Below are 23,318 nucleotides of genomic sequence, written 5' to 3' on the forward strand. Positions count from 1 at the left end.
GTGACAACTCTCAGCACAGAATAACACTTCTGAATATATTTTATTCATAGGGAATTCACATGTTCAGTTTTGGTATGCCTCAGGCAGCCAGCTGGAGTGTAAAGTGAGTATCCTGTGGCTTCCCCTTACACCTGTTGTTACTGATAACAACATGCTTTAATGGCACGCTCTTTCCCAACAATATCAGTAAGCCATATTCACGATCATGCTTTCCATTCCCCTCATGGCTTTCCTATTCATTTATACTTGGTCAGATGCGGAGTAAAATACTAATTCAACCCATGAACTCAGACTTATCTTTAGAAAGACTTTGGGTAAGAGAGAGTGTGTGTGACACTGTCAGACATACTGTTCTGCAGAGACTGAGATGTGGAGAGACATAAAGTAAATGTTGCATGTCAGTTGTTTTTTTGTACGGAGTAATGCTGATGTGACTTCTGGTTCAGGAAGTCCTTGGAACTGATTGCTAGATGCAGAGAAGGTGTTTAGTGGAACAGTTGTTCTGGTTCACTTATTTTTTTAACAAATCTCTGAGATATACCTCCTAGAGAATGAAATTCAAAGATGGTTACCTGGTCCTTCTATCAGGAACCACTTCCCCCCCAAGTCTTAGGTGATTTTAATGAACTAGCCGCTACTGAAGATTTAAGTTCACTTTTCTCTGCTGGCCTGAGAATTGGAGTTGCTTCTTAAGCTGTGAGTTATACCTATGTAGAGGTCCAGTGATGGCCGGGGTCAAGTCCCACTCACCTATTTGATATAATGTTAAATACAAGTGAAATTCCTTGCAATTTCCTTGAGCATCTGCTACTTACTGCTGCTGGAGGTAAGATATTTGGCAAAATGGACCTGCAGTTTAAGCCTGTTCTGTTTGTTCCAGGGTTTGACTAACAATGCAGAGGTCTGAGTGCATACATCGGGTTTGTAATTGTAGACAGTTTTGTTTTAAGTAGATTTTTTTTTACTGTTAGTAGTAATGTAATGGGTCTGTGGTGGGAGGAGGCAGTGCAGCTGTTTTGTCCTAAATGGGAAATTATTTATAAGGTACTAAAATATATTGGCATTGGGGAAAAATAACAGAATTGCTGTTTAATTCAGGTTGGAAGGCACCTCTGGATATCAACTGTGTGGGCATCAACTTGCCCTGCACAAAACATTGTCAGTTTAGAGCAGATTGTTCTGTGTTTTGAATAACTTTAAGGACAGAGATTCCACAACTTTTCTGGGCAACAAAGACCAACACTGTGATGTAAAAATCTCTTAATATCTAATTGGACAAGAGCACACTGCTCACTCATATTCAACTTTTTGTCCATGAGGCCTGCAGATCCTTTTCTGTGAAAATGCTCTTTAGCCAACTGATCCCCAGTCCGTACTGTTGATGGACTTATCATTCCCCTAGGGCAGGATGTTGCATTTGCTCTTGCTGGACTTCATGAGGTTACTGTCAGCCCACTTCTTCAGCCCATCAAGGTCCCTCTGAATAGCAGCCCAGCCTATCACAGCTAATACTGCAATGTCCAAAAAGATTCAGATAAAAAAAATACATTGGTTAAATATTTGAAATCTTTTAATGAAGAGGCCAAAAAGGTATATTGGTATGTTTTTTGTGGGGAGGGAAAATGTGATTGTTCTTTTTTTTAACATTATCTTTGCACTGGGGGACCACTGAAGGCGCCAGCATATCCTATTGCACAAATGAGGCCTCTTTCCAGCATGATTATCTTAATGAGATACTTAAGACTGTCGCATATCTCACACTCCCTATGGTATGTAAATATATAATAGTCAAAGCACATATCAGAAGCTGTTTCCAACATCTTACTACATTCAAGGTTGAGAGCATGATTCAGAAGCTCAACAGATGCTGTGACTCAAGTAACTGCTGATGCACTTGGCAGCATGTCTGTATGTGTAAACACTAACAAGTACTTTTTTATTTCAGTGTATATGGAAATTAGGCATGCAATTGCTGTTGTCTACCAGAAAATGGTATCCTAATTCTCCATGCACTAGCCAGGAACTACCAAGACTCATGCACTCAACCAGTGGAAAATACCTGTTATGATTACCATTATAATGTCATATACCCTACATCCTAGTAAGATGAATGAGAAAAAAATTACTATGGTCCACTGGCCTAATACATTGTCTTTGGCAGCACACGTGTAAGAAACTTAAGGTAGTCCCTACACAGCCAGTAACCTTCAGTAGGTTTCCTTCTTCATGATCCTGTCCATGGTTCTCCTCTTGAACTATGGAAATTCTTAACATCTACATAAAACGAGTGACAAGGAGTTCCCCAGTTTGATTATTACTTTATAAAATAGAAACTGTCATCGGTAGAACCTGAAGTTTTCACCTGTTTTTGTTTCTGTTCCCTCATCCTCCTAACTTGATGTGAAGTTCCCTAGTTTTTGTCTAAGTAGCAACAGTGAATTACCAGTCCACCTCAAAGAAACTGAAGAGACAGCAATCTGTATCTTCTGCTTCACCTTTTCATTTATCCTGCATGATGCTCTTGATCAACGTTGTTACCACTGAGCTATGGGAATAGGGGGCTTCTGCTCCAACAAGTTTTGGTTTGTATTTCTATTTGAACTCTCTTGTAGAAAATAGTGGTTTATACATAGCAGTGGCCAGAACAGAGAGAAGAAAAGCATGTGCAGTCAGAAATGTTTTAATTTGTTGTGTTGGCAGGCTAAAAACACACCCACACAGGGCCACAAGAAGGCGGAGAAGCAGTCTCATGATTCAAGGCAAAAACAATTTCTGCGTGTCTCACTCAGGTTCCTGGTACATACCCTCAGAAATGGGAACACCATGAGGGGAATGTTGTGTTGCTGTGGCAATGCAGCACCAGTAGGACTCAAGTGTTGTGTGTGTTGTGGACATTTACATGGGAGTCAGATAAACCAGATGCTAAATTCAGGTAATTTCTTCAGGGAGCAAGTGCAGAATGAGGGCTCTTGAAGATGTTTTGATTTTACTGATATTTTGAGTGCTTTTTAGTCACTGAAATAGCTTTGTTTTGTTTCATTTTATGGAACTTCAGTGCAAAAACCTATTCTTTGCCGTATCTTTCAGGGTTTTCCTAGTAACTGCAAAGGTATGGCTAAAGTAGCACACAACTTTTTTCTATTCTTTGGACTGCTTCCTACTACTGTTGTACTAACTCAGGTATTTATCCTATTTTTATGTGATGGTGAGAAACTTTTCTGGGCTGTGAGCTATTAAAACTGAAGAAATGTATCCAAATGTCTGGTATCAGCCAGCAGCATTGAAAATGTAGCAGTCCTGAGAGCAGTGTTAGCAGAGCACGCATACCATAGAAGACATACCATTGTGTTAAACCTATGGGCAACACTTCTTTGACTAAAAGGCTTTTATGTTTTGAAAAACAAAGCATAATGTAGTGATAACTGTACACTGAGTTTGAAAGTAAATCAACAAAAACATATGTGTATTAATATAGGATAAAATAAGGCAGCAATAAATGCTCCAGGATTTATGAAGTGACAACATGCCTCATATGGCTTTAACACATTTGTGTCAAAGAGGTATAATCTATGCAATTCTCCTCTGATACAAATTTAAAGGAAAGTTATCAGCCCATGTGTTAAAACACTAGTTACACACATATAAATGAGAACAAGATTAGGTAACTTGTAACTAAGATTAATATATATCTAAAAGCATAATTCAGTCATGAAAATAAATCTGGCTTCCAGGGGCAAGTGCCTTATAGTCTTTGACAAAATTGTTCATGCACATATGAAAAGTTGAAGTTGTTGATATGGTAGACAAAGAATTACGCTGAGTTATATTTCACTGCAGAAAGCCTCTTGATGTGAAAGATTAGAAGGTAATAAATCCTGGGTCATGGCACCAAGTGCCTAAGCGGTGCTCCATTCTCCCCACTTCAATGGGAGGTGGGTTTGAGACTCTGGACCCTGGTTACAAAGAGAGGAGAAAATATGTATGTAAGTATTTTTTGTAGTCTGGACAGTTTAGATAACACTAGTCACTGAAAACTTGTATCATGCATATAGACAGAGAAGAGAAGAGCAAAGATTTTATCTGCAAACCCAGTGTTTTTTTTGAACCTTAGCTGAGTCATTCAGAGTCCTGGGAAATAGAGCACGTGGCAGGAAGAACATCAGGAAGAAAGTCAGATTAAATATGAAGTACAGATGAAGGCATGAATAATAGTTTATTTGAAACACTAACAAGATGTAGCCTAGAGTATTCTAGCCTACAAATATTTTCATATAGGATTGCTGTTTCCTCATGTACTTAATTTTGCCTGTTCTGCTAGAGTTTATTCTTCTGTGTAGTGCTTCAGGAAGGGAATAAAAAACCCAGTCAGGTATGAGATGCTGCTCAGATTTCAGTCTGCTAACATTGTTACAATTAATACTGGTTTTAGTGGGAGAGTAAACTCTGTTTTCTGTTCTAGTTTGTTCTTTCCAAAATGTAAATCTATAAGAATAAAACTCAAACAATGTGGATAACTATGTAGGTATTCTTATGTCTGAGCCTTTTGAATTATTCACCTAGTAAGTCATAGTCTGTTACATAAGACATTGTTTTTGGTCACTTTTCAACCAGATATTAAGGTACAATATATGAATTTGTGATCATCTCTCATAAAAGTATGTGTTTTAATACCATTTAAAAACATACATGTTTTATTAAAAAACCCTGGAAGACATAAGCAAGGTTGACAGTATATTGAAGTTATACACTTGCACAAGTTATATACATGTAGCTTCTTTCAGTATTTTCAGATGTTAAAGCATTCTGGAAATTGAAAATAGGTGTGGAAAAGTCCAATATTATCTTTAATGTTGTGATGTTATTTCTAAGGCCACCGTACCTCATGAGAAGGTGTTTGATTACCTCCAGCCTCTTTTGCTTCTGGCAGGGGCTGAAGGGGAAATGAAGCAGCTAGCTGGGATCTTCCCTAGAGGAAAAGCTTCCTTGGGGAGCACCTGACTGCTGCACCACTACTGCGGGCAGCTTCTTCCCCTTTGCATCTCATCTCCGACATCCAGCCTGGGCTGGGGCCAGGTGGAATTGGGCTGGCTGGCTTGCAGTCCTGGGACCACCAGCACCAGGTCAAGGGAGCATTTAGGCAGCTCTGGGGAATGGAGGGCGGCATGTGAATATTAGCAGCAAGGAAGTGGTGATGGCTCTGGACAGGATTCCCCACTACATTGAGCTATAATTCATGTTGCTGGACACTTTGGGCATTAAACCTTAACTCATCCTCAAGTGAGACTGGAATTTCCCAACCTTGTCCCAGCGTGCTTGTTTGGCAAATAAGCACAGATATTGCTATTCTGGATAGAAGTTTTAAAAGCTCTCCCCAAATCATGTTTCTTGTGGGAACTTCTTGGCTTGTATGGAGACTGATGAGGAAGTTGCAGTGTTTCAAATGTTAACCAAGGGACGCCAGAAAATGACAAAGGTAATGTGAAACTCTCCCACACATAATCAGATGGACTGTTGCATTACAGATGCACACTGGAAGGTTGTTATCAAGACAAAAATTAGTTCTGTCAGATTTCTTTTTACTCGCTATTGCTAATTATAAGACTTAGTTCACTAGTGCTGGTGGAGAGAGGTGTGTATTTAACCCGACAAGATTCATGGTGAATAGACGAATATGTCTTCATATCCCATATGCCATTTTTTATAGATATGTGAACATGAAAATGTAAATAACAGTGAGAGAATGATGCAGCAGAATATGGTGTAATTTTTCTATTTTAAGGACTTTGTACACTTTAAGTGAGGATGAGTCTATAAAAACAGCTCAGTTTCACTGGCTCTTAATCTGGCACACAGCTTGTTAAAAGATATTAGAACTTAGTTCTTATGTTTATTTTTTTGTTCTTCCTACAATAGAATTGCTTTCAAACTGTTAATAGGAGAATGTTATTTTTCAAATTATTATTTTTTATTTTTTTTATTATCTTGAAAACAAAAGGATAATGTTGGTCAGAAAAGGGAAGAGATGTATGCAAAAACAGGGTCAAAGTGTCCCATGTGTTTCCTTTGATATATTTTGCCTGAAGTATCATTTTTTGAGTATAATCAGGGAGAATTTAGGGACTTCAGAACAATAAAGGAAAAGAAATGCTGGTTGTGACATACAGATTGTCTTTCAGTTTTCTGGAGTTTCATATATGTAAACTGTTTTTTATTTGCTGTTAATGCCAAGGACTTTTTAATTTCTATTATTTTTTTTTTTTCAGTATGACTATATAAAAATAAATTACTTACACTCTTGGGGAGGCCTAGCTAAAAGTTTTGGTAACTTAAGACAGAATTAATTACTTACCGGTTTGCTTCATTTTAACCAGGGTTACAAGCTTCACTTAAAGAAACTTCATCTTAACATTAAAGTGGTTTGCCACATGTTTGCAAGCAAGGGAATGGGCCTGTCCTTGCATCAGATATTCTTGTGTGACAAGGTGTTCAAGCTGCTTTCCAGAACGTTTGCAGAGCTCATGTTTAATAGCACTGATAATATATAATATTACATTACTACAGTGATGCTAACTACTCAGAGTATATTGAGTATAATATAAAACTGGTGATGAATACAGTTGACAAATATATTTGTACACTACGAAGCTTGGGTGTGAGAACAACATGATTTATAGAGAGGGAGGACTTTTTTGATGAGCTCTTGCCTCCTTTTTATCATGTTTCTGGCAAGCCAAAATGAAATTAGTTATCTGTGAGCTATTAAGCTGTCTAGCAATGTCAAGCCTTAACTATTAGCTAAAAAAAATAAAAATAATTAAAGCTTGTTCTGCACAGAAATGAAAGCAATGTTTTCTGTGATATTCTTATGTGATTACTTAGAAAGGACAATTATTTAATCAACTTTTCTATCTTTATATGCATATAATAAATACACAGGCTTCAAAAAGCTCTGAAAAAGTCCCACATCAAAAAACAGATTTAAACAATACTAACAAAATAAATTTCTTATCAGATGTGATCAATAGATTTTTTAAACTGATCAATAAACTTTAAAGAGAGCTAAGTGTAGTTGAGGAGAGCATAAAGCTGATGGCAAAGATTGGCTGAAAATATCCAAGGTGCTGAATGAAATATTTGCTACCACTGGGCTACCTAGAACCCTCCAGTTTGTATGAAGCCCTTTGAAATGGCTGTGCAGAAGTGACTGAGAAGAAGCGTATTCTTTCACTAGGAAATATTTTAACAGGATAACATGTTGTCTGGATCTGTTTTCTACTGGATCATAAAGACAATTAATTTATTGCAAGTTCAGTAAGTGAGAAGATACCTGGAATCCATCTGCAATGATGAAGGCAGGGAAGAGCACGGCATGCAAGGTGAATCCCACTCATTTCACACTGGCTTTGGACAGGTGACTGGGGGGTGCTTGTGTGACCAGAGTAAGGATCAATGTGCCTCTGTGTGTCCCAATTTATAGAGCTCTGAACAGATCTAATCTGGTCAAGGGAAATGTGGGATTTGGACTACTAAGGGGCTGAGCAGAAAGAAACAGGAGCTGTGTGCCTTGGTACTGCAGTGGAAATATTTTCATATAACAATTTCCAAGAGTGCAGGATATTTCTGAAGTTATCCTTATTTCTGCAGAGCTAAGGGACAGGACAAGTGAAAGTGTACCTGCATGGATAAATCGCTACACATGTATTAGCATTTAGTTCCCTTTTACATCATAACTTTTCACCAAGGTGTCACCTCCTGCTGATGGCAGTGTGTGCTGGGTTGCTTGGAGAGGGGTTCTTTTTGTACATATCACCTCTTCTTACAATAAGATTAGTTTGACTTTGCTTTACTTTTTGGCCTCTTTAACATTACAGATTCCATACTGCACCATATGTGAGAGATGTTTGCCTGTAGCCAGTTTTAATGAGAGAAAAAACTCCTCTGTTTCTAGTGGTGACACGGCCCATTGTAGTAATGATTGTTTTTATTGCAAACTACTAGAGCTTAAAGACCATTTATGGCTGAAACGGTTAGGTCACTGGAACTATGCAGACAATAAAAGCATTATTGCTCCATTGGAGCATTTTTACTCTTTGTTAAGAGAAACACTACTCTTTCATTTTCCCCCAAACACTTAAAGCATCCCTAATTATATCACTGCTCAAGCTACAACTGCTGCTCTCAAAATCACATAAATCTTACACTAAATTGGTTTGTGGCTGAATTGTGAAAGGGATCAATGGACTCATTTGCACTGATTCCCTACTCTGTTACTGAGAACGTGTCTACAGATGTGAAGGATGAGATTATCTGCGTTGATTCACAACCTTCTAGATGTTTTAGGAGCTGCAATATACCTGCAATACACGAAAAAAGAATGGGAGAATTAAATAGGATGCTCTGTTTGATCTTGCTACTCCTATGACTGCTAAGTCTCCAGTGTGATGGAGTGAGATGCTGTGTTGTCTCCAGCATTTTGTTCTCAAAAGCACTATTAACTCCTTGGAGAGAACACCTTACAGTTTTCTACAGCAATGACATGATACTTTCAAGTACCATAAACAGTCTGTTGCTGAACAAATGGTGGCTATGTTTGAAATCTCTGTTTTCATGCAAGGCAAGGTCCTTAAAAAATGAAGTCCCAAGTGTGAGCACAAAAATCTACTACCCTTAATAGTATGTGCTTTTGCTGCACTATCTTGGACTGGTTCACCCTCTTAGCAAAGAAAACTCCCATGATCTTCACTAAAGGGAATTTTACTGTGTGTGAATAAATTAGACTGTAGGACTGAGGCCTTAGATAGCAAAACTTTTGCAGTAAAGATATGTTTTTCCTGTGTCTTGTGTAGTCTGGCACATATGACCCAAGTACCAGACCCAATTAGTTTTCTGAATGTCACTCTGACAATATAAAGCCATTGTTTATACTACAAACCTGTCTCTGTCTATCAATGTCACCAGATATGTGTTGGTAGAATTCTTTTGCATAGGGAAAGTGTCTGTGAGTAGTCATCTGTCAGTATAGAGATACCACTTCAGAAAAAAACATGGGCTGAGGTTGATTTTCTTTTCTTGATGTAACTTTTCCTATACCAGTGTTTTCACCTGAGGAGTAACATTAACCAAAGGACTTGCACCCTGACATATTGTTCCTGTCATGGCAGAATCTGTTATTACTTATTACTTATTGCTTAGCAAAAGGATGAGGGAAAATGCCATATAGAGGAAGAGAGCTTTTAGCTTTTGACAGGCACTGAAAGCCATTCCTTCTTTGGTAAGTTTAGCTCTATAAGAGGTTGCTCTGTCTCAGGGCTCTGCTGAATGGATTGTTTTATAAGATTACATTTTATGTTTACAAGGATGATTTTATTTTGTGAGTCATAGGGAAAAAAGATCAAGCTTTGGCACAATGATTATACGTATTGTGCTCTAAAGAATAACTTCTGAGCTGATGGGCATCATTTCTGTTAGTATGACTTTGAAAAGGGCAGGCACTGCCCTCACCTCATGCTTGTTGTGTCTTGGGAATCTTCCAGAAACAGGAATAACATTGAACAGATGCCTGAGAAGAAAGCTGACAGTCCAGGAGTCCTATCTGTGTAAAGGTGTGTGATTTCTGATCAACTCTTGTGGGTCCTGGGTGTTGTGCTGACACCAGTGTCAGGTACTGAAGTCTGCTCTAGGATCTCGCGAGCTTTTCTGAGGTCAGTTTTTGTGTCACCAGGCCATGCTTATACATGCTTATACAGCAATTATTCCTGTGCTAGAGGTCATTTGCATAAAACAACTTGGCCTGTTTTAGCTGGAAGTTGGCTTGGCTTAGAGAAAAGATTTTTGTGCAAAAAAGGTAGGATTGAAGAAGTGAAAATCCCCAGGAGGGAAAGGAGAACAGAGAAGGAAATATGAAGAACATGAGGGGAAAAGGGACATATTCTTTAAGCTAGGGAGCTATTTTGGAATTGAAATTGCACATGGTAAAGAAAGCAGAAGCTGATAAGATCAGAGAGAGAAGAGAAATGGAAGAGGCGATGAGTGGGAACAACTCAAATCCCAATAAAAGGAGATAGGGTAGGCATCATCTTCCTGTGATACAGACCTGTGCATTTTATGTTTTGCCCAGGTGTGGCTGGCTGGACTTCGGACTTCTACGGAGTTGAAGTTCTGTCATCTTGCACAGCCACGTTGCTTTTGTAGGTCCCACACAGCACTTGGCCATCATGCACATCTACTCTCCCTGTTTCAGGATTTAGGAACCTGATCTTCAAAGTACTCACAATCAAGTGGGTCATAAATACATTGTGTCAAAAACACATACAAAGAAAGTAGGAGCTAAAGAGATGACATCTATATCCTACTCAGTTCAAACAACTAAGGGAACATAGTATCAAAGACCTGGTGCTGCTCAGCAACATACTGAGCGGCCAGAGAGAGCAAGAGGGAGAGAGCTCCTTTAGTTATCAACAGCCTTTTTCCATTTCCAAAATAAGTACTGGATGCTGTGACTCAGAGTTATCTAAAACATAGTCCACAACATGGGCTGGGAATGCTTATTGTCACCATGTGCAGAAATTTTACATCTCTAATAAGGGAGGATAGAGATATTTCCTATAAAAATGTTTTGGGAATAAATATGTTAAAGAAATTTAAACAGATGAACACTTTGTTAACAAGTAAGGTTACTAGATAAAGAAAGTTTTTGATTTGAATTGTCCCCATTTAATACTGATATGACAGAAAGCTAAGCAGAATGCTATTTCTATTTTATGTCGCTTTTATTTAGAACCACAAATGAAATCATATAAACCAAGGCTATGAAGTGTTTTTTACAAGTGTAGCAAATTGTGACTGATGTAATCACAATTGTAACAGAAGTAAAGATCTTGAATCGTGATGTAACCGTTCCTTAAAATAAACTGTCAACAGATTGCAGTAATTAACACCCCACTCTGCTGCTCAGCATCATACATGAGGGAAAATACAGAGGGAAACCTTATGGACAGATTCAGACACTTTCAGTCCTTAGAACTCAGTGGTAGTTGTACAAGAACATAACAGCTAAAAATTGCCCTTGAATTTGCTATATGCAAAAATATTTGGCCTTCTCTATAGGAAGGTGATGGGGTTTACTTTGGAGCCTTTTTTAATGCCGTCTTGTAGTGCTTAGTTTTAATGCTGTATCAAACATCTTCAGAAGTTGTGTTTTAACAAAAAGAACAGGCACTAGAAGGTTTGTGTATGCTGCTACTGCAGAAAACATCAACTCTGTCTGGCTTTAAAAATACTAGTAAGTTGATGCTTCCTGTCTCCTATCCCTGTTCTTTCTCCCTGAAATTACTTTGCTTCCTGCTGCAAACTAGATTTCATGCCATTCATAATAATAATAATAATAAAATGACACTAGTTGCTATGTGTAGTGTATGTTCTGAATTGAGCCTGAGGAACTAAGTGTAGGCTGTATAAGACACCAAACATAGCAACTTCGCAAATAGGGTAAATTTGAGTCAAGAAAATGTTGTATAACAGAGTATGAGTGGTAGCTTACAGCCTTAATTTTCATTCACACCCACAATTTAAGTTCTTTCACAGAAGGACTCTTACTGGGAGGTAATCCTTTGAAGAAAATTCATCAAAAACATGCCATCCTTCTGATGTTAATCATAGCAGAAAATATCAAAATAGAAAGTCTACTCAGTACAGCTTTTTACTTAAGTGTTGAGAACACATTAAAAATATCTAGTGACACTTTAAAAGTCTTTTTTTAATACAGGTGTTAATATGATATGCAACTGTGGATAATTAATCATTTATGTCAAATTAGAGTGACAGTTTTAAAGACATCTAAATGACCTGAGAGCCAAAATCTGGTTGTTCAAAAGTGATAGGGACACTTGGGATCTCATGGGGCTTGACAAACTTTCCTCTCAGTATCTCAGAGTGGAGTGTTGTGCTGGACCCTCAGTCTTCCTGAGGAGCTGGAGCAGCTTATCTGTGGCTACACAACTTGCTGACTGAGCTTTTTATCTTCAGTGATGACAATCTGTGATAATTGCAAAGCTGCTGTTGGGTTTTGAATTGATCCTCACTTGAGATGGGGTCCTTGTGCTGGCTCCTGCACCCAGGGTATGCACATCACAGAACACTCGTGTAATGTTGCCTTAGTGCCTAATATCAGCATATAGTTGGAAGCCAGATGTGTTTCATGGAAACTTGTTACTGGGTGTTTTTTTCAGAGCACGCCTCTTAAAGATATGTATTCTAAAACTCATTCGAGTGGCAATCTTGCAGGACTCTGATATTTCTGGACATGCTGGAAATAAGGGCAAAACCTGAAGTCCAGGACACACTATAGATAATTTACACTTGGATTCCAAAAGAAAATGGGAGTTGTGCAGCAGTAGTGGTGCAAAGCTACTGTGACTGCTGGCTGAGCGGGGAGTAGCCAGGGTTTCTCTTACACAGAGCATGCCGGCTGCATATATCCCCTTGCTCATGGCTCCGTAAGGGGAGTCTCTGGGGCCCCAGGCTGCGTAGGCAAAGGCTGAGATGGGCAATGCATCAGCAGCCCTCAGCCATGGCAGCAGTCCCCTGGGAACCATGGCAGGCAGCAGGAACTGAGCGCGTTGTCTGGAGTCCCCTGATGAATGCCGGAGCGAAGCCATGCTTGGTCCCTGCCGGCTGCGAGGGCAGAGGCTGCTCGCTGGTCTGGACAAAGGCTGGCTCCTTAATTTCTTTCTGCTGTTGTTACTAAAACTCCACATAAATCTTGTGCAGTATTTGGTGTCCTTATGAAAAATGCTTTGACCCCCAAATCTAATAATGCTGCCTGGGTAGTTTTGCGAAAAAAATGAAAAAAAAAAAAAAACCAAACCAAAAGCATTGGGAGACTGAACAGTATTAAAAACTGAAGCCGCCCATTTCCCAGTCTCTCTAAATATGTGTGTGGTGGTAGTAGCAAGCTGCTTATTTAATAGAAAGCATAGGGATGTGTAGGAAAATAAGGTCCTTGTGTAGTAGCTGAAAATAGCTCCTACTGTGGTGGTGGATGGAGGAAACGAGCAGTTCAGAGTCTGTGTCTGCCCTTTTCTTTCCCTTCTGCAGCCCATCATGATACAAGAAACATGCTCCCTCACCAATGTCAGAGTTGCATCCCCTTGACCTCCCTGGGAAATCTGTGCCTGTGCAAAGTGTCTGTGGTATTGGTTTGATAAGCTCAAATCTTGGCTTCTTTCTTTAGACAATAAGTGCTCCATGTTGCACCCTTCAGCGGTTTGTTATTTAATATTTTGTTCATCTTCTTTAATCTTAGTTAGTGATTCTTTCTCTCATCAGAAACAAGAAAACAAATAAATGCTGTAGGTGTACCAAAAGGTCTGAAATTCTGAGATTAAATGAAAAGCAGGCTTCAGGCTGAACTGTATCCCTCATAAAGTATATGAACTCAATTTCTTGACCTGTGCCTGCCTATTCAGTATCCTTTAATATCATATTGGCCTTTGCTCCTATCTGTGCCTTATGCTACTTGCCTCAGGAAGTGTGTTTGAAATTCCTTGTAATATCAATCCAGATAATTGATCTTGTGGCTAATAGACATGGTAGTATGAATGAGCATAGAGTGAAAGGAGCTCAGCCTAGTGTTTATCCCAAATCAAAATTAAAGTAAATTTTTTTTCACTAAAGATTTGGTGTGCATACTGGGGTCTTCTGTGTCCTATTGCAGCAAGGCAAAACTAATATACAAGATGATGCTATTAATTTTGTTTCTGGATTGGAATTAATTCAGGAATGTGAAATTAAAGAGATCTCATTACTCAGTGCTGATATCTGTGGTTTGAACACCCGATACTTCTGCTTTTGAAGGAGATGGAACTACAGTCAGGGAAAAAAAAAAAAAAGGAAAAGAAAAAAAGTCTAGTTTTGGAGCACACAGGTCTCAACATTAATGTGACTTGAAAATAGAAGGTATCTGTTCAATTGCGATTATCTGAACTGGGAAAGAACGAAGTTAGGGCTCAGACCTGAAAGTACTTTTTACTGGGATTACTCACATGGAACACATTACTAGCATCTATAGGATTGGGCTGTCATGGAATATGCATTAATAATGCTCACTGGAAAATTACCTCATAACAACAAAGGAAAGGGTTGGATAAAATTCTCAGAATTCACTGCTTGTTATGTTATTCCCAAATATCAGCATGTAATTTATTGCTCATTCTGTACATTTTGTCTCTATGTTTCCTTCCTGAATTGCTTGGTAACTACAAGCTTTCTTCTTCACTTTCCACATTTGGAGTTACTGTGCGTGATTCTAGTTTTGCAGTGCCACAAATACAGATTACTACCCAAATACTTCTTCTGTAGGAACATACCTACAGGACTCAGCAGACTCTGACTGTTTAATTGGAAGGCTGAGGGCGGCCAGGGTCCACCCCAGTCTTTGTGCAGAGTATTGCGTTGGCAGACCTGGATGCCTCTGCAGAAGCTCTTAACTCTGTTCTACTCAAAACCAGCTGGAGTTTAGGAAAGCTGATTAAAATTAATACAATGACAGTGTTTTATTTGATCTGATAAATACTGCAATAATAAAAATGAAGGATATTTAATTAGTGCTTTTGTATAGGATGTCTTTCTGTTTTTCTCTGTTTTTGTCTGTGTAGCTGACTTTTTTCAGGTGTCCCCTTTGTTCAGAGGTTAATGTAATCTCTGCAAAGTCTAAGCATACACACACACACTCTGAGGCATCAGAAGAATTAGATTTTATGATATATTTATTCTAATAGAAAAAAAAATTCCTTTTCTTTGAACAGCTTTTTTACTCAGTCATATCCTATAGATATGTAGTTTTCATCTGTACTAGTAAATAAGACAGGGTGAATATATAATTGGGCACTTGTCTGTGATCATTCATACTATTTAATTACAAACTTATTTCCCTGCACCAAAAAGTATTTTTTCCTAGAGAAATTAAAAGAATGTTTAAATTTATTCTTAAACAATTCATAATTGTTTCCCAGTAATAATAATACCATTTTTAAGTATATTTTGAAGTTTTTATATGAACATTTACTTCTGTAGAACCATGCTGCTTATTCAATATTTCCTGTGATCATACAACAAAAATCCTTTAGAATAGGACTAGCATGTTCAACGGTTTAAAGAGTGTTCTGTCTTTAAAAATGGGTGTAGGTTTTCTTCTTTTTGATCTATTATGTACAACAATAAAATCTTCTCTATACATTGAGAAGCCAGGATTCTCGAGTTAAACATCTTAAAATTACCAAAAATATGGAAATTAATTCTGGGATTTATCTACACATTAAATTCTCCACCAGGAAAGAAAGAGCTTTAATTTACAGTATATTTTCTAGACCTCATTAACTTTCTGTGTGGACACATTTACTGTATCTGAGAGGCAGAGGTGAAAAACCAATGTTCATGTTTATTGTGTCAAAATCTAGCTAAAACCTCATGGGAGTCAATGCATATCTTAATTCTTCATCCCTTGCAGACTTCTTTATTGATTTTATTAGAGTCATAGAGACAGTGTGAGCTGGAGAAGTGAAGCATCTGCATGCATCTCTGTAGAACCTGATTCCATATCGACTGACTGATTTGTGTCAGCTAACCCCAAAAATCAACTTTGCAGTCAATATGAAAAGAAAATACAGAAAATTTAAAAATACTTTTGGACTAAAATCCTTGTTGTTCTGAATCTTTTTCCCAAGTTCTTACTGTACCTAAGCTTCTTGTCAATTGCAGGCTGAATTCAGTTACATTAAGGGTTAATCAAAGTCATGTTGACCTGAGTTAGTAAAGTGAGAGAATTTTCAATAAAATTATTATTTCCAATCCAGTCTTCAAGAAAGACCTATGAAGAAACTTTTAAAAAATTTAAATTTAAATTTTAAAATTTAAAACATTTTTAATTTTAATTTTTGTGTTATTTTTACAGTATTCAGCAGAGATACTACTTAGAGATTATTAGTGAGGTGCTACTTCTTCCTTTCGAGTTTATGCTCCTGTGAGAAAGAGGTCATCCCAATACAGTTTGATAGAGAAAAAGACCTATTTTCTTGGCCTTAAGAAAAGTCCACAGGTATATAAGAATAAATGTTGGATGCAAACAGATTCTTCAGTAAGTAGCAATATCTATTTTTTGGTGATTGTTTATATTAACAAGCTTATTCAAATCAAACTGCTTAAGGCCTCCCATCTCTTTACAAGGTGAGAAATTACAAGATATAAACTAAAGAAAACGGAACAAATATTTGACTTCTGAATTCAGCAGGCCTGGGAGAAGTAAAGGTCTTCCAAAAGGTGTAGGGGCCAGGGCATAAAAATCTGTTTTTCTCTTTGGTTGCATCAATTCTAATAACCAAACACAAATTGTTGCACGACTAGTACAGAAAGATGTTTTTCATTTGTCTTTTTAGATTAAGTTATGGTAATCACTGCACTGGTTATGCTCCTGCATGTTTGATAGATTGTTCTCTGCTCCTGGTGTTCTGTGCACCAAGAGTCCTGACATTTGATGAAGCTGTCTCAGTATCAGGGTGGGCTGAGAGAGATATTTTGAGGTCTTTGCTGCAATACATTTCTAGTTATAATCTTATTATATAAGCCTAAGGCAAATGCTGCAATGAATATGGAAATAAACAAAGAAAAAAATACACTGCTTGATTTAGAAGGAACTTGTTACTTGTCTGTGCTGTGCCAGAACCCAAGGATCTCTAGGCTAAGATCCTCATGTGTTATGCACAGAAACATCCAGTATGCCTAGCATGTATGCTTGTAGTTTCTGTGAAAGACTGTTTTCTTGACTAGATACCACAGTTTCAGAATGCAGTTTCTTTATCTGGTAAAAATAATTTAAAGTTCTATTTAAAGTCACATAGTAGATTCATCTCAGGCTTTGTTGATGTGCATGAAGAGTAAGATGGTGCTTAGACATGCCATGAATCCATGATGCCATATCTTCATTACACTTCAGTTGGAACTATTGTTGGATAATTTCTGATCTGGATGATATCATTGCTATTAAATTTCACCTTTGATTATTTAAGCCCTACTGAAAACAAGTTAAGTTCCATGACATTCTAGCAATTTACTGATTGGAAGAAAGGGGAAACCTGCTTTTTTCAGTTAAGTGCAGTGTGCAATGTGTAGCAAGTAGGCTATCTATTTAAAAACTTACTGCCCTGTCTTGCTGAAGAGCAGACTCACATTCATAAGACCTGGTCCTCATGGGGACTTCAACCACCCCAGTATCTGTTGGAAGAACAACACAGCAGGACATGAGCAATCCAGGAAGTTCCTGGAATTTGTTGATGATAAATTCCTTCTCCAAGTGATAGAGAAGACAACAAGGAGAGGTGGTCTATTGGACCTTGTTCTCACCAACAAGGAGAAGCTGGTGGAAAATGTGAAGCTCAAGGGCAGCCTTGGCTTCAGTGACCATGAAACTGTGGAATTCAAGATCCTTAGGACAGAGAGGAGAGTGCAGAGCAAACTCACTACCCTGGACTTCAGGAGATCAGACTTTGGCCTGTTCAGGGATCTGCTTAGCAGAGTAGCATCGGATAAAGCCCTGGAGGGAAGACGGGCCCAAGAAAGCTGGTTGATATACAAGGATCACCTCATCCAAGCTCAGTGATGCATGCTGACAAAGAGGAAGTCAGGTAAGAATGCCAGGAGGCCTGCATGGATGAACAAGGAGCTCCTAGACAAACTCAAACATAAAACGAAAGCCATCAGAGTGAGGAAACAAGGACAGGTAGCCTGGGAGAAATACAGAGAAACTGTCCAAGCAGCCAGGGATCAGGTTAGAAGGGCCAAAGCCCTGACAGAATTACATCTGGCTAGGAATGTTGAGGGCAACAAAATAAGTTTCTGTAGGTACGTTGAAGACAAAAGGAAGTCTAGGGAAAATGTGAGCCCTCTCTAGAAGGAAAAGGGAGATTTGGTCACCTGGGATGTGGAGAAACCTGAGGTACTCAGTGACTTTTTTGCCTCAGTCCTCACTGACAAGTGCTCCAGCCACACTGTCCAAGACGCAGAAGACAGGGACTGGGAGAAGGAAGAACCACTGGCTGTAGGAAGAGATCATGTTCAAGACCATCTAAGGAACCTGAAGGTACACAATTCCATAGCACACTATGTGTCCAGCTATGAGGACCCCATTATAAGAAGGGCATAGACCTGCTCAAGTGGGTCTAGAGGAGGTCACGAAGATGATCAGGGGTCTGGAGCACCTTCCCTATGAGGACAGGCTAAGAGAGTTTCGGTTGTTCAGACTGGAGAAGAAAAGGCTCCGGGAAGACCTTATAATAGCCTTTCAGTATTTAAAGGAAACCTACACGAAAGCTAGGGAGGGACTCTTTATCAGGGAGTGTAGGGATAGGATGAGGGGTAATGGTTTTAAACTGAAGTAGGGTAGATTTAGATTAGATATAAAGAAGAAATTATTTACTGTGAGGGTGGTAAGGCACTGGAACAGGTTGCTCAGAGAAGTGGTGGATGGATGACCCTCCCTGGAAGTGTTCAAGGACAGGTTGGATGAGGCTTTGAGCAACCTCATCTAGTGGAAAGTGTCCTTGGCCATGACAAGGGGGGGTTGGAACTAGATGATTTTTAAGGTCCCTTCCAACCTAAACCATTCTATGATGCTATGATTTTCTCTGTGTCTCATTAGGAGGCTGCAAGATGCATTGTTACCCTTGACATCTATCACCAGAAAGGATTCCCTCTTCCTCTATTTTAGTGATAATTGTACCACACAGGATAGTTTTGACAGGTAAAATCATAGGGAAATCTTTTCAGGGCCACTGCAGACATTCAGTTCTGAGTCTTTTGTAGAGGTCTATTTTATGCCTCTTTAGTGCAGGAAAAACAGAAAACCAAATTGAAACCAGGAAGACAATAGATGTACTGTGACCAGTTATTTACAGAACTGCCTGGAAAGGAGTTTTGGGGGCAGGTTAATTTTTCTGTTCACCATTTCTGCCAAACTCTGTAGGCCTCAGACTCACTGGATTCCAGATCATAATAGTTTTGGACTCTGGACAGTGCATAAATCCTCTGTCTCTTGTTAATTAAGCCCTTTTCAGCAAGTAAAACCATCCATGATGATTTGTGTATTATCAGTTGCCTTTCATCAAGAAGGCAAATACAGAGAGCGAGCAAGGAAAGGAAGGAGTAAGGGCAGAAACACTTAAGGTTGTGCTGCCAGACTGACAATTCCCACCACCCCCACCACAAAGATCGGTTCTTGGGGAACTGCCTGAGTGGGCTCGTGTGAGGAGAAGGAGGGCTGCCTGGTAGGCTGAGCTTGGTTAGGATGTCTGTGGGGTTGGGGGTGTCAGGGAGCAGAACATGCTGGAGGAAGCTTTAACACCCATCTCTGCAGAGCTGGATCAAACTGCCTCCAGCACTGCCCCTTGAAGAGCCCAGGCATTTCCCCATCTCTTCCAGCTTGTCAACTGCATGTGAAGCATCCTTGACCACAGACCAATGGTTACTGCATAAAGAAGCTGTATGCATTTGAGTTTCTAGGAAATATATGGAAGAAGCTAGGAGTTCATAGTATAGGTATGGCATCTTGTAGTGCTGAGATGAAATTTTAAAAGTCCAAATGTTGGATTCTGCATCTGGGACAGAGTAATGCTGGGCACAAGTATAAACTGGGAGAGGAGTGCCTGGAGAGCAGCCCTGCAGAAAGTAATCTGGGGGTGCTGCTTGGCAGCAGGTTTGATATGGGTCAGTGGTGTGCCCTGGCAGCCCAGAGGTCAAACTGCGCCCTGGGGTGTGTCAAAGACAGCATAACCAGCCAGTCAAAAGAGGTGATTATCCCACTGTATTCGGCATTGGTGCGGCCTCACCTGGAATGTTGTGCACAGTTCTGGGCCCCACAATTTTAGACGGATGTGAAGGTCCTTGAATATGTCCAGAGGAGGGCAACAAAGCTGGTGGAAGGACTGGAAGGCACGTCCTATGAGGAGCTGCTTAGGACTTTGGGCTTCTCTAGCTTGGAGAAAGGGAGAGTGAGGACTGGTGACCTCATTGCTCTCTGCAGCTTCCTGAAGAGGGGGAAGTGGAAAGGGAGGTGCTGACCTCTTCTCCCTGGGATCTGGTGATAAGATGCATGGGAATGATTCAAAGCAGCACCAGAGAAGGTTTAGACTGGATGTTGGGAAGCATTTGTTTACCTAGAGGGTGGTCAAACACTGGAACAAGTTTCCTAGATAGGTGGTTGATGCCCCAAGCCTGTCAGTATTCAAGAGACATTTGGTCAATGCACTCAACAACATGCTTTAACTTTTGGTCAGTCCTGAACTGGTCAGGCAGTTGGACTAGATGATCATTGGCAAGTTCATTAGGCCAAACAGTCCTTGCTGTGACGGTTTGCTGCTATGGATTTAGGCAATGATTAACCCTCTCTCTTTTCATTCAGGGTTTTTAGACACCAGAGGAGGCATTATTTGGAATAGTAACTTCAGAGAAGGCTTGATGGAAGAGGTAGCTGAGTTTTGTAGCTGATTGTATTTGCTCACATTTCAATTCAGATTATATTTTTTAAGGATCTACAAGGAGAAAGTAAGACAGCTCTCCTAATAAAATCCTGTATCCAAGGATTCACTTACATTAAAAGCCTTGATGCTCAGACGGTCTGAGGATACATAGTTATCTGAAGACGGGAGGCTGTGCTTCAGCCTGATACTGGACAAGTTTGCATGGCAAGTTGCACAGGGTTTGCTTTCCAATTTCAATTGTAAAGCCCTAATACTTAGGCAGTGACAGCTGGAGGGTTTTGCAGTCTTGGATAGTAGGGGAGAGACAGGTCAGTCTGCCTGGTGGAGTGCTGTATGACGGAATGGGAGGCAGGCCATAGCTGAGGATCACCCTAGAAGACTAACTCAGCTGGCAGCTGCCTCCAACTAGGATACTCCAGGAATTGCCTGAAGACTGGAAGAGGAGCTCTGGGATCTGCTGTTGCTCCTCTCTGTATTAGAGAGGTGCTCAGCCACTGGGCTGACACCATTAGCTGTTCAATACAAACATTGTGTTGAGGTCAGTCTGCCTCCCAGGGAAAAGGGATGGAGATCAGTAATCTGAGCTGGGCAGGGGGGGGCTCAGGCTCATCAGGCCATGGTCCTTGGAAGGCACAGTGTGAATAAAGCCTCAAACATGTTCTGCCTAGTCCACTTCAGTTATGATTTCTAAGATCTTCAGTGGCTTTGTGAGATTATCTCATACCTCAAAGATATGTCAAGCAGTGGGTACATCTTAAGAATAGCTATAGGTATGTAATTGTTAAGTATGATGACAGTAGTTATAGTTCATTTATGTTACCTGTGACGTATCATTATTATGAAAACAGAAAAGCAAGCTCCGACTAAAAAGAGGGAGAGGCAACTGACATTTCTGTGTTTCTTCAACAATCTAAAATATCACTGCCAATTTTGTTTGCAGAACATATATATTTAATGAATAACTTTGTTTTCCTATCCAGAATACTGGCAAAATGTGATTATATACTATCCCCAAAAGAAATGCATAAAATACTTGTGAGCTATCTTGACTGTCTCTTCATTTTACTGAAAAGCTGACTGCTCAGTTCACATTTGTGCCAATGACATCATCCTTATTCATTCTTTTATGAAAACAGAGACACATTTCTTTTATTTACATGGTCTTGCACTTTTCACAGATAAAAGAGATCCTTGTAGCTTGCCTAGACTTCAGTGAGGTATTTCTCATGAGTTATCCCTTGTGGTGAAAATAAATAACCATCTAGTGACCAAGGATGAAAAGCTGTGAGCCAGCAGAGACTGCTTCCGTATGGTCAGGACAGCTTCTGTTTCTCTGTTGAAGGTGGCCACAGACCTGCTTATCTTATGGATTCAACCTTCAATTTGAACCTTTCAGATGAGTAAACTGAGGCTCATTTCAGAGATCTGAGGGTATCAGCCCAGGTTCACTGGCAGTAATCCATTTTGTAGCATTATATTACAGGATTAGTGCTGGTATATAAAACCTTGAAACTCCTCACACTTCAATATACCAGGGTTATGATTGCTTCTGTGGAAACAAATCCAACTCATTTTAAGAGTTGTTGTTGGATAAGAGGTGCAGGAGGAAGAAGCCAATTTTTCAAACTCAGGAAATAAAAATGTACAAAACTTTTTTTTTTTTTTTTATTGATTTCTTGTCTCAGTTTTGCTGCTTTGTTTGTTCACAGCAGTTGAAAAATTTGTGAAGAAAAATTATCTGAAAGTGCTTAGCAAAGTGTGTCCGGTGGGAATTATATTGTAGGTCTGCTACACACAATGTACAGCCCAAATCCAGAACTCTCTCTCTCTCTGAATAACAGATCTTATATCACTGGAGTGACTCTCTAAAAACCAAAACCAGTAAAGAAAAAAAAACACTGGTCTGACTGCTTAAAGAAAATGAATTGGACCAGAGCTGAAATTTTCTGAAATAACTTCAAAAGTAACCGAAACATAGGAATTTAGAATAATAATTTGTGTTTTGCAATCCACAAACAAGTCAGAATTTTTTTCTTTAAGAACACCTATCCAGTCCTCATAACTTCAGAGGCTTAAATCTGTGAATTGTAGGGCTTTCTCCACAGTTACGTGCAAATCAGGAGAAAGACGTGACCAAATGTGGCCTCCGATGGCAGTTCCTCAGGTCATGCAGATGCTTGTAGTTCTATCAACTCTTCCAATTGAATTGCAGCAGTGGAGAAACTTGGTCTTAATGTCTTAAGCCTGCCTTATCTTAGCTACTTGCTCAATGCTCCCAGTGCTTGTCTGACTGCTAAATAGAATATTCAATTTTAGATTAACAGCCTCTTTTACAAAAGCTGGACTTGGAGCTTCATGGCTGCTGCTGAGCTACTCTAACCTGTAACATTTGCATCTCAGTTTCTCTTGGTAACAATAATTTTCTCAGTAATAGTAATCTATTAAGATCTTTTAAATATTTTACCTTTTCCATAGCCATTTCTTCTTACCTTATGTTTCATGTAAAGTTAATACGAAGCTGTGAATGAAATTTTCTCATGTGTTTCCCATTGGTTGTAACTAATACTTTGAGTCATTCTGGAAAAAGGCTATGTCCTCTTGTTTCTCAGCATCTCTGGTCCTCCACTTAAAACCAGTTGTGACTGGGAGACATCAAGTCCTGGATCAATTTTTTTTTTTTTTTTCCTGCTGGGTCCTATAATACTCATTTCAAGTCTTTCTGAAGCTCACTTTCCATTGCCCTTACTTGCTTAATTATAATACACAGATTGGGACCATCTTCCTGTGTTAATT

The sequence above is a fragment of the Tyto alba genome, unplaced genomic scaffold, assembly GCF_018691265.1.
Source record: "Tyto alba isolate M040663 unplaced genomic scaffold, T.alba_DEE_v4.0 Super-Scaffold_27, whole genome shotgun sequence".
Classification (NCBI taxonomy): Eukaryota; Metazoa; Chordata; class Aves; order Strigiformes; family Tytonidae; genus Tyto; species Tyto alba.